This window comes from Danio rerio, chromosome 7 (assembly GCF_049306965.1).
Source record: "Danio rerio strain Tuebingen ecotype United States chromosome 7, GRCz12tu, whole genome shotgun sequence".
Lineage (NCBI taxonomy): Eukaryota > Metazoa > Chordata > Actinopteri > Cypriniformes > Danionidae > Danio > Danio rerio.
The window spans coordinates 15,805,346-15,818,701 of record NC_133182.1 but is presented as its reverse complement, the minus strand read 5'-3'; positions in this window follow the sequence as shown (position 1 = coordinate 15,818,701).

The following is a 13,356-nucleotide window of genomic DNA, read 5'->3' as shown; positions in this document are numbered from 1 at the left end:
CAACCTTCTTGCTGTGAGGCGAACGTGCTACCCACTGCACAACTGCGTCACCTAAAAGCAGCAGTTCATTTGGCTAATATTATTAGTCAGTTAATGTCATTTTTTTACTCTGCAGCTCTTATTATTATTATTTTATTATTATTATTATTTTTGGGTTAAAGTTTATACAAGGCATTGAACAACTTAAATCACTATAAAATTAGTTGTAGACTTCATTTTTAACGCAGTAAATTTTTTGTTAAGTCACAGAAGCTAGCGTGAAGTTTTTATCTTGTGAAATGCTTTAATTTAAATTTAATTTAAGGCAGCAAAACATCCTCTGCTAAGAAACACCAACTCCTTTTCTTTTAAAGTTGTTTTGATTGCTGGATAATTGTTATTAGCAAACTGCATAAATTCATTCATTCAGTTTGGTGCCTTTATTCACCAGGAGTTGCCACAGCGGAATCAACCGCCAACTTATCAAGCATATGTTTTACACAGCGGATGTCCTTCCAGCTGCAACCCAACACTGGGAAACACCCATACACAGTCTTTCAAACATACACTACGGACAATTTAGCCTACCCCATTCACCTATAGCGCACGTCTTTTGGACTGTAGGGGAAACCGGAGCACCCAGAGGAAACCTACACGAACACGGGAAGAACATGCAAACTCCAAACGGAAATGCCAATTGACTTAGCTGGGGTTTGAACCAGCAACCATCTTGCTGTGAGGCGATTATGCTACCCACTGTGCCAAATGCAATTTAAAAAACGAACGTGTGCACAAAAACTCTCAGATGTGACACTTATAAATAGCAAATGATCTTGAAGTTGAGCTTACTGATGTCTGCCTTAAAAACACCCCTAAATAATCATTACCATATAAAGGGGCTGACGCCTTGACCTTTTACTTCAGAATGAACAGCACAAAGAACTTTGGAAATTGAAAAACTGACTGTTTCTTGTTGTTTAAAAAAAAAAAAAAAAAATATATATATATATATATATATATATATATATATATGTATATATATATATATATATATGTATATATATATATATATATATATATATATATATATATATGTATATATATATATATATATATATATATGTATATATATATATATGTATATATATATATATATGTATGTATATATATATATGTATATATATATATATATATATGTATATATATATATATATATATATATATATATATATATATATATATATATATATTACATAACTATAGTAAACTCTTTATATTAACAGTTTACTTGTGCTACTCAAATGTACCATTAATAAACTGACACAAATATATTTTGTACAATACACTCACTGGTCACTTTATTAGGTAGACATTACTAGTACCAGGTTGGACCTCCTTTTGTCTGCAGAACTCCCTTAATCTTTTGTAGCATAGATTCAACAAGGTACTTTAAATATCCCTCAGAGGATTTGGTCCATATTGACATGATAGCATCATGCAGTTGCTGCAGATTTGTTGGATGCACATCCATGATGCAAATCTCCCATTCCAGTAAATCCCAAAGGTGCTCTATTGAATTGAGATCTGGTGACTTTGAAGACCACTTGAGTATAGTGATTTTATTGTCGTGTTCAAGAAACCAGTCTGAGATGATTCATGCATTAAGACAGTGATCACCAAACTTGTTCCTGGAGGGCCGCTGTCCTGCAGATTTTAGCTCCAACCCTAATCAAACACACCTGAACACGCTAATCACGGTCTTGCTAGATATACTTGAAACATCCAGGCAGGTGTGTTGAGGCAAGTTGGAGCTAAACCATGCAGGGAGTGAGATTGGTGACCCCAGCAGATTGTCTAGACCAGGGGTGTCCAAACTCGATCCTGGAGGGCCGGTGTTCTGGAGAGTTTAGCTCCAACACTAATAAAACAACTGAACCAGGCAATTAAGCCCTTACTAGAAATACTAGAAACTTCGTGGCAGGTGTGTTGAAGCAAGTTGGAGCTAAACTCAGCAGGACCCCAGCACTCCAGGATCGTGTTTGGACACCCCTGGTCTAGACCATGCCTAAATGTACCGAGTTGCAGCCATGTGATGGGTAATTAGAAATTTGCATTAACGAGCAGTTGGACAGGTGTACCTAATAAAGTGGCCGCTGAGTGTATAACTGATATAAATGACAACGCTTAAGGCTAACATCTCTTTTCACAGAAGCAGAACATTTTTTATTTATTTATTATGGATTTATTTTGATTATTGATTGTAGATTTTATGCGTTAGTAAATCAGACATTGCTAACTGCATAGCCTACAGCAGGGCTCACCAATCTCGGTCCTGGAGGGCCGGTGTCCCTGCAGGGGTTTAGCTCCAACTTGCCTCGACACCCGTGCCCGGATGTTTCAAGTATACCAAGTAAGACCTTGATTAGCTTGTTCAGGTGTGTTTGATTAGGGTTGGAGCTAAAATCTGCAGGACACCGGACCTCCAGCAACAAGTTTGATGACCTCTGGCCTACAGTATGCGAGTAAAGCCATCTCAACATCAGGCTATAAAAAAGTTGGTTTAATCTCGCAAAAAAAAATACTGTAAATACCAAATCTGACTACACCACACAATTATTCTCTCTACAACCTTGCCACAAGTTCTACTCCAGCTCAGATTTTGACATGGTGGTGAGTACTTTTCCACATTTTTATATGTTTTATGAACATTGCCATGGATTTTAGCATATACACACAGACACTAAGATCAAATCTGAGAGAACGCACATAACTGTGATGTCACATTGTTCACATTCTGGACATGGCTTGTTCTGAGAAGCTGCTTACGATTAATGCAGATTTTTTTAAAGGAGTTGGTGGTTTTTAATTATTATGGGATGGCAGTCTATACACGCTACCATCTCACTTTTATGTTCAAACAACATGTAAAAGTGACTTCTGCATAATAGTTACCCTTTAAAAAGAACTAAAAATGAGTATATTATAACTAATGCTCTGTAAGTATGTTTTTTTTTTTACTTCCAAAAGAGCAAAGTGAATTAAACCTGGCATCTTATACTTCAGGCAAATCCACGGCTCCATCTGTTTACCTCCAATGAGGAGATGCTTATTGGAGTTCCTGTAATATCGGTGATGTCTGCAGTCGGGTCATCTCCGTACGATGCCCTGCAGAAGGAAAATATATAATTAGGTAAAGATGCGTCATTTGTCAGAGCTAGAAAGCCAGTTAATGTAAGGATTACCATGTTTTCTGGCCCACTGCCTGAAGGTTGAGTAAATTACAGTTTCTTTTCCCCTTCCAGGATGTTTGATGCGTCTCAGGTTTCAAGCCCTGGGCTGAAATTACCTCTGTTTTCATGTGAAGATGTTTTATGCGCACTATATTTTTGTTCTCTTCTATAGGCTTAGCAGAGATTACACAAATGTATGTTTGGCCTGAGGAGAAGTTTTTTTCTTTAAGGAAATGTTTGCATGCTGTTTTAGTGTCATGAAATGAAGACTTTTTTTTCCCTCTCTCTAGTGGTTGATACATTAAGAACTTTTACAATTACATACATTTATACATGATCCATTATTAGCACAAATCCTTAATATTTAGGGAGACAATTGAGTGTATATACTGCAAAACATTGTTTCTTCCTCAGCATTTGCGTCTGTTTTTTCTGTAAAAATATTCGAGACACAAGAAAACAAGATGTTATTCATTTTATATCATTTTTTTATTTATTTCTAGACTTTTTTGTTTGATTTAATTTAATATTTTTATTTGAATTTATTTATTTATTTTGTTTTAACTACAATATAAATTCAATTTAAACAAAAAATAGAAAATAAATTCAATTAAAAATATAAAAATAAACCAAACAAAAACTTTTTGTTTGATTTAATTTTATATTTTTAATTGTAACCTTTTTTTCTCTGATTTTTATTTTATATTTTAATTGAACTTATTTTCTAAAGTATTTTTTGTTTTTGTGTTAATAAAATGTATTGTATTTTTTAGAAATCTAAATGTTAATTAAATTTTTTTAATAAAGTAAATTCAATTAAAAAAAATTGAAAATGGATTAAATTAAAAATATAAAATTAAATCAAACAATTTTTTTTGTTTGATTTAGTTTTATATTTGTAATTATAGATTTTCTGTTTGATTTAACTTTGCTTTTTAATTTAATTTATTTTCTAATTTTGGTTTAATTAGATTTTTTAAAATAAAATACATTCAATTAAAATAAAAAATAAATGTATTTAAAAATCTGAAATTAAATCAAACTAAAACTTTCAGTTTGACTTAACTTTATATTTTTATAATAGACTTCTTGATTTGATTTTAATTTTATATTTTTGATTTATTTTCCTTTTTGTTTTAATTCAATTTATTTTATTTAAAAAATGTTAATTTGATTTTTATATTATAAAAACATTTATTTTTTTGTTTTTAATTATAGACTTTTTTGTTTGATTTAATTTTGTTTTTGTTTACAGTTATTTTCTAAATTATTTTTGTTTTAATTCATCTATGTTTAAATGTTATTTAGATTTTTAAATATAAGAAATTTAATAAAAGGATAAAAATAAATTTCAATTAAAAATATAAAATTAATATATATTGACATTCCAACAGGACAATGTAATGGAGAGAGAGAGCAGGCAGAAGAAGGAGACTCACAAGAACATCGATTGACATTTATCTGAAACAAAGCAGGTAGAGCTCTGTTGGTGATGTCCTTGTCTTTCGCAGGTGGAGTATCAACTGCTCGCATACCTCCAGTCAATATGTGACTTCAGTATGTGAGTCAGGCAACCAGACTTCTACCACGGGAAAAATTAACCTATGATTTACATCAAAGATCTGATGGATCCACTTGGTCCTCCTTCTGGATTTTTCTAAAAAAATAATTTTAATCTCCTTTTATTTTTGTCTTTGCTTTGAAACATTTGTATTCATTTGTTAGAATGTCTAACAAAAAACTGCTGTATTTGTTGTAAGGTAACAGTACCACTGTTGTTCTGCTGAAAATTAAAAATAATCTTTGTATAATGTTCTACTGAATGCAAGAAAATAAAATAATGCCAAATAAAACATTTTCAAAACAAAAAATAAATTAAAATAATATTTAAACTAAATAATTATAATAATTTCCCAAATATGGGTTGCGGCTGGAAAGGCATCCGCTGCATAAAAAACATACTGGATAAGTTGGCGGTTCATACCGCTGTGGCGACGCCTGATTAATAAAGAGACTAAACCGAAAAGAAAATTAATGAATGTAAATAAAATATGTATTTTTGGTAGAGATAAAACATCTCAGTAGCTTATACTTATGAGTACAGCACAAAACTATTTTACTTCTAGTTTAGATAATTTAAAAGTTTGCATTTTTATTTTGTTGGTTAATGGCAATGTATTTTTAATCATTTGGAGGTTTGAACTATTAACAGCATTTGAAAAGATATCTTTCCGTCATTGTTACCTCATTTCTCACTATTTTCATGATTTTTACAATGCAGCAAATCTTACAAATCATTTGATCATAAAGAAAATAATTAGTAAATTAACCCCTGATGAAAACAGTAACTAAATGCAGTGTCTACAAAATTATCCAGATTGAGTTTCAACACAAGACTCAAGAAGTTGTATGGTGTAATACTAATTTGAATAAATATGGTATGATAAAGGACAAAAAATTTATATTTTATACTTAAAGATGACAAATGCCATGTTTGTCAGTATCATACTGTAGTACGCTGTAATAACTCATTCATTTTCTTGTCGGCTTAGTTCCTTTATTTATCCGGGGTCGCCACAGCGGAATGAACCGCCAACTTATCCAGCTAGTTTTTATGCAGCGGATGCCCTTCCAGCTGCAACCCATCTCTGGGAAACATCCACACACACACACATTCACACACACACACCCACACTACGGACAATTTAGCCTACCCGTGCACCTGTACTGCATGTCTTTGGACTGTGGGGGAAACCGGAGCAACGGAGGAAACCCACAAGAACGCAGAACTCCACACAGAAACACCAACTGAGCCGAGCTGTAATAACTGAAAACTGTTAACAGATTATCATATAGACACATGCAGGACAAAGACATTATGTGGAATCATTATTAAACACAAGTTCATCCATTGTCATCAAAGCATACTGTTACACAAACAAGTTGAAGATTTAGAAAGTAAAAATATTTAGATGAGTTGTTTTCAAACAAATACATATCTTTAAAAAAGTTACATTTATAAACATTTACATATTTTAAAAGAGCTTTTATCCATATTTCAAATAAAGTGGAAACAATTAAACATCACATGATGACCATTAATGAAACTTGTTTTCCAGAATTAATCCAGTCATAAATCCACACATATTATTCTGAGCAATTACTATTCAATAAATAAACCAATTAGCCTACTCATAATATTTGTGATGAATATAGATCATTATTGCTAATAACTAAGAGGATTTAAGAGGATACTAATGTTTAGCTTATTTTAACAGCCTATTTTTTAACACGACTGTATTTGACAATACAATTTCTTGTCTATGTTAAAGATGACACATCTACATAGGTTTTACTGCCCTTTTAGTCAAAGGGGATGTGTAGAGCCCCATAAAAAAGGAAAAAGTATTCACATTTCAAACGGCTCTAACTCGTAGTCAAATTAGCATATATAAGAGAAAATCAGCAAGACTATTACCTATGCTATGTTCAATAAATAATGTTGGACTTAATTGTCTGATACATACTGATCAAGTCAATAAAAGCTGTTTTAAAAAAAATCCTCATTGTAAAATAGCATATTTATGCCTGGCTTTCATATATGTCATAAATATATGCACAATGACCTTATTCAGTTTTTAGTTGATTAAAATTTATACTTATTCTATTTTATTACAAAAAAGGCTTTAAACTACATTACCCACAATCCTTTGTCGCTGTATAGATGGAACGGGAAAAAACATGGCGCTCCAAATTGTAGTTCATTCAAAGCTGTAATAAGGGTTAGGTTTAGGGTTACGATCTTGGTTAATCAGTAAATATTTGAAACAGCAATATCTCATTGATAAGGGACACAGATTCATCTCAAACTGGTTTCTTGAACATGACAATGAGTTTACTGTACTCAAATGGCCTCCACAGTCACAAGATCTGATCTGCAGCAACTGTGTGATGCTATCATGTCAATATGGACCAAAGGCTTAAGGCAGTTCTGAAGGCAAAAGTGGGTCCAACCCAGTAGTAGGGTGTACTTAATAAAGTGGCCAGTGAGTTTATGTTACAATTGATATATGCACAACTATATATACATATTTTCAGCACATTTCGAAACATAATAGTTTTAATAACTCTTTTCTAATAACTGATTTCTATGATCTTTGCCATGATGACAGCACATAAAATTTTACTATATACTTTTAATGAATAAGATTTTACCCAGAATAAAATATACTATAGGAAATACTGTGAAAATTCCTTCTTCTGTTGGGAAAAATTTGAAAAAGAAAACAAATTTACAAGAAGGCTTATAACTTTGACTTCATATTACAAATGAATGCCATGCAGTGTGTGAAACAGGCTTAATCTAAAGGGAACCAAAAGCTTTTATTTGTCAAAAGCAAAGAGTGACAGTGAATGAGGACCCACCTGGTTCTGCATCAGAGTTGAGTCGATTGCAGGTGAGCAGAGATCCACTATCTGGACTGCAGGTGCTCTAGACCAGTGGTTCTCAAACTTTTTTCATCAAGTACCACCTCAGAAAAAAATTGTCACGCCAAGTACCACTAAAATGAGCAGTATTGAAATACAGTAGCGTAGTAGGCCTAGTAAAGCAACTATACCTCTGCACAGTTAAAAAAAAGTGGCAGATTACCTTGAAAATATAGGCTATATGTCATATATGACATATTATATACATTATTTTTGATAAATTTTGAAATGTGTGTAGCATGTACATGACATATTTCATTCCTCCGCGTACCCCTAGAAGGAAGCCCGCGTACCACTAGTGGTACACATACCACAGTTTGAGAACCACTGCTCTAGACACTCAGCAGCAGCAGCAGCAGCAGCAGGGCTTCCCAAAGTACTGCTCTCCACTTTCTGTCTGAGGAACTTCTTCCTGTTGGGGGAAAAGTAATACGTTACAATCTAAAGTCACTTAAAAAGGTAACTCAATGTGTTACTTAGTTATTATTTAAGCAAAGTAATGTGAAAGTATTTTCACATTTTCACTTAATTTTATTTAGATTTTTAAATATAATAAATTCAATAAAAGGATAAAATAAAATTCAATTAAAAATATAAAATTTATATATATATATATATATATATATATATATATATATATATATATATATTGGATTTATTTTCTAATTTTTGGTTTAACTAAATAAATTTAATAAAAAAATATTAGATTTTTAAAAAAGTTAAATAAATTCAATTAAAACAGCAACATTAGAAGATTTATTAATTTAAAAATGTTATGTACAACAATAAAAGAATGTACAACAAACATCTGTGCCTGTGGGTATAACTGAGGTTAAGTTGTTCTTCCCTGGAGAGAAGCCAGATTCCTTTAGGACTTCATCCGTTTAGCCTTTGGGATCCTTATTTCTCTTGTGTCTTTCTCTGTTTTCCCCTTAGAGACACAAAGAGAGAGAAAACGTTCCTCCCTGAAGACCCCAATCTTCTCTTCCAGACTCGCATCATGTTCACAAATGTAAAGTGCCCTCTATGTCCCATCATACCTTATGAGCGGATAAGCAGTAGATGTTTCATTCAAACGTTTTTGGTCATTAAATATTGGTCTCATAGCTACTGTATAACTTGACAAGATTTAGTAATATTTTATAATACAAAATAATAAAAACACATGAGATACTTATCTGCTGAGTTTTTTCTGTACTGCCAGAACATTCATTCATTTTCTTGTCGGCTTAGCCCCTTTATTAATCCGGGGTCGCCACAGTGGAATGAACTGCCAACTTATCCAGCAAGTTTTTATGCAGCGGATGCCCTCCCAGCCGCAACCCATCTCTGGGAAACATTCACACACACATTCATAATCTATTGACAATTTAGCCAAACCAATTCACCTGTACCGCATGTCTTTGGACTGTGGGGGAAACTGAAGCACCCAGAGGAAACCCACGCGAACGCAGGAAGAACATGCAAACTCCACACAGAAACGCCAACTGAGCCGAGGCTTGAACCAGCGACCTTCTTGCTGTGAGGCAACAGCACTACCTACTGCACCACTGCTTCGCTCCTGCCAGAACATTATTCATAATATTTTATTATATTTTAAAAGCCATCTGAAATGTTCATTTATTCATTTTCTTGTCGGCTTAGTCCCTTTACTAATCCGGGGTTGCCACAGCGGAATGAACCGCCAACTTATCCAGCTAGTTTTTACACAGTGGATGCCATTCCAGCCGCAACCCATCTCTGGGAAACATCCACACACACATTCATACACTATGGAAAATCTAGCCTACCCAATTCACCTGTACCGCATGTCTTTGGACTGTGGGGGAAACCAGAGCATCCAGAGGAAACCCACGCGAACACAGGGAGAAGATGCAATCTCCACATAGAAACACCAACTGTCTTAGTCGGGACTCGAACCAGTGACCTTCTTTTGAGGCGACAGCGCTAACCACTGAGCTACGGTGTTATTAATTTCTTAAAGTTAATTATAAATTGACAATGAAATGTAAATGTAATTAAATTTATTCATACGTTTTCATTTCAGTTTTGGTGTCATTAATTAAAATATATCAATCTTTTATCTATTTGTGTTTTGTTTTATGAAATTGTTAATAATTAGGGGATTAAAAACATTGTATGAGTTAATGATGAATTGATAATGATAAATCTTAACGCACAGAATTTGCATTCATTTCTCATCTCCACTGCTAAATATGGGTCACTCTGTACTGACATTCACACATCCAGTCCATCGATATATATCTACCATGACTACATCTGTCAGTAAATATGCTTGCCTGTGTGTGTGTCTGGGGAAAACCCTGGCTGCTCTTTTCCTCTCAAGGTGTCGTACCTTCGTCTCTGGTCTCTGGCTTCTTCCCCGTCTCGTGTCCCAGGGTGACTGCTGAGACGGGCCCCATCTGAGTCTCTCTCGGCTCCAGCTGCCAGGGGCCCCAGTGTCCCTGTGGCCCCTGGGCATTAAGGCATACAGCAGGGGAGAGGTCTGGATCCTCACCGCCTCTCAGGACTCTGGCAGGCTCAGTCACATGCCTAACACACACACACAAAACTCTGCAAGGGCTCTTATGTGTATCAAGGTAATGTACTTCTTTCTGCAGCTGCAGAATAACATTATATGAAGATGATCTTCTTTGATATTACTATGTTATGAGTTTAAATGGCTGTTCACTACATTAAACATAAATTTACCCATAACTATGTTTTGTGAATGCTAATGCACATTTCTGATTGTTTGATCTAAATAAATAAATTCTCTAAATTACAAGAGTTGTGTTTTTTGTTTTATCCTGTAAACTAATGTCTTTTAAGATTTAAAATGTTGTCATTTAGACATTTTTGTTTTTGCTGAATTAAATAAAATAAAATCCCATTAGATTTTAGACAACACACCAATGCTTTTAGAAATTAAAATTATGCTGGAAAAACACTGGTTATCTCAAATGCAGATCTGTTTTTCTAACCATCTTTCATTATCTGGGATTAAAAAAAAAAAAAAAAACGATTTTTTTTTTTTTTTTTTTTTGTGGAACAGTCTACAACCTTTAAAGAATAAATAAATATAGCATTTTATTCCACCCCATGCCCAATTCATCCAGTAATCCAGAAACTGTCTCTTTATTTTTTGCCATAACGTTAGCTGTATTTTTGTCGCCATTTAAGATAATCTCAGTGGCTTTGGTGCATTTCTCACAACACTATTTACATTTGCACAACAATGCAATGTAATGTGTCAATATATCTGAAATATCCCGAAGCAGCAATACTGTTTTGTACTGTCGCATGAGATTCCTGGTTTTTTAACGATGAATATATATAACATTAATGCACATCAGTAACTCACCAGTAACTCATTTTGGATGTTCCTGTTAGAAAACATTGTACATAATTGGAAATCCAGCAATAATCAATCCCTTAGGAACAACTGTGGCCAGAACCACAGCCGCCTTTCCACTGCACATGACATTTGGACCTGACTGTCGGAATACGCCCCCTTGTGGGAGTCGCACAGAATTTTCAGTTCTGACATGCACCATGGGAAGGTAGCTGTTCTCGCAGTGTCCAAAACAAAGGAGTGCTTGAGCAAGAGCCTTTATTCTCTGTGCATTCACCATGGTTGAATGAATGAAGTCTAGAAACCAAGCGGCAACCTCCCGCTCTCCCTCGGGAAACCAATACGGAAGTAACTGAAACTGCAATTCATCGAAATTCCGCTAGTCCTGGCTCCAAAATAGAGCAAATTTCAATTGAGCCCACTGTTAGAATGGCCAACTTTACAGCAGAAAAAAAGGTGTTTACAGCCTGGTACAAAGAACGATTTTGGTTCATATTGCTAATATTACCATTCATGACAACTGTGAGGGGGGTGATTTTTTTTAAATATCTGTTTCCTTTATATTAGCTTACATTAAGTTTGCATAATTAAAGGCGTGGCCACTTATGTGACAGCTTGGTCTGGCTGGTCGCCGTCACTTCACCTCAGCTGACTCCAGCAGATTAGCCACTGAGCTCGGCATATTCATCGTATTTCTGTGTTGTTTTATGTGGCTTTACACATTCAGTTGCCTTTTGGACTTATTTCCTACAATTATCAGATGATATGGGATGCTGTGTGCACTTAATTGTGCTCACAAACCATTCACGTGGCCTCCGTTTCCCATGTGAGTAAAGGTATATACTTTTACACCATCTCTATAAATGTATTTGTTTTATTTAAGATCATTTATCATTTATATTTATATTTAGAGCTGTAATGCACTCCAGAATCTGACAGATTGATTAGCTGTAGGCTCTAGCACAGTCATCTGAAGCGTTATCATACAGTGTTATGCTGGATTTCATCAAAAGCCTTGTATTTGTATTACTTTATTACTTACATTCATGAACAGAAATGTTTTTTTTAATATAGACTTTTTCTGATTAAAAAAATAACCAAATAAATTCCTATTTCTTATCTCGCGCACACGGACCTGCTTGGACAACACTAGAATACATCACATCCGGTTGGCCAGTCACATATGGTCTAGTTGCAGTAGTTCAAATATTTCAACGGATCTGCAGCTCAATTCGGATCCAATTTCTCCACATACGAAGATGATCGGAACTCCAGACTTCTGGTCTGTCGCTTGTCGTGTGCAGTGGAAAGGAGGCTTGTGTTCTCAGGACTCCTCTCAAGCGGTGGACTTCTTCATTCTGATTGCTTGCCGACGAATCGCGTCATAGCTCATTACCATAAAGTTGACTTGATTTCAACTCTCCTCGACGCCCACACCGGCAAAGACATACCACGCTACTCCTCGCCGCTGATCGCCGCCGGCTCTCATTGAAAATGAATGACTTCCGGCTACTTTGACGCTCTCGCCGCTTTCGGTGTGAACGTACAGTTAGACATGGTGGTGCCGTTGGAAGGAAAACTGAGGTAAGATTGAAGCGACAGTGAAACATGACAACTGTTTAATGATATATTGTAAATGTTAAAAGGATGACAGTAGTACAAAGTAATACAAGCTTGATTTTGAATTGTCATTAGACAAAAGTCATCATGTAAGGTGAAAGTTTTAGATAAAGAATGGTATTACAGTTTTTTCTCAGTGGCTTTGGTGCATTTCTCGCAACACTATTTACATTTGCAGAACAGTTAATGCATTTCACCAAACAATTAGTACAAGCTACAAAACCTAGTTGATAACCTGCAAAAGTGTGTCACTGGCTCAAAATGGAGAGCTCATTCCTCAAAAGCAAGTATTCACGTCAATGAAAGTGTCAGTGTCATCAAGATGAAAAGTCCTGACACCATTATTTATGAAAAAGATAATCAAATGACTTTGTCATGTTTTAATTATGGCAGTTTACTCTGTTATTTTTTTTCCAAAGCTAAAGTGTCAGATTTTGGTAACACATCCTGAAAATGATCAAGACAGCAAGATATACTATTTTACAGCCATTTGAAAACTACAGTAAAGTTAGACATCACTGCTTTTAGTGAGGTATGTTTCACGTTTTTACTGCATTTGCTCTTTACAATTCTAGTTTGTTCACAGCATTGTGCAAAAGAATAAATACACCCTTATTTACAACAAACATAAAATTCCTTTGGGTAGAGCTGTGCACAACTGTAAACAATACTGCAGTACTTACT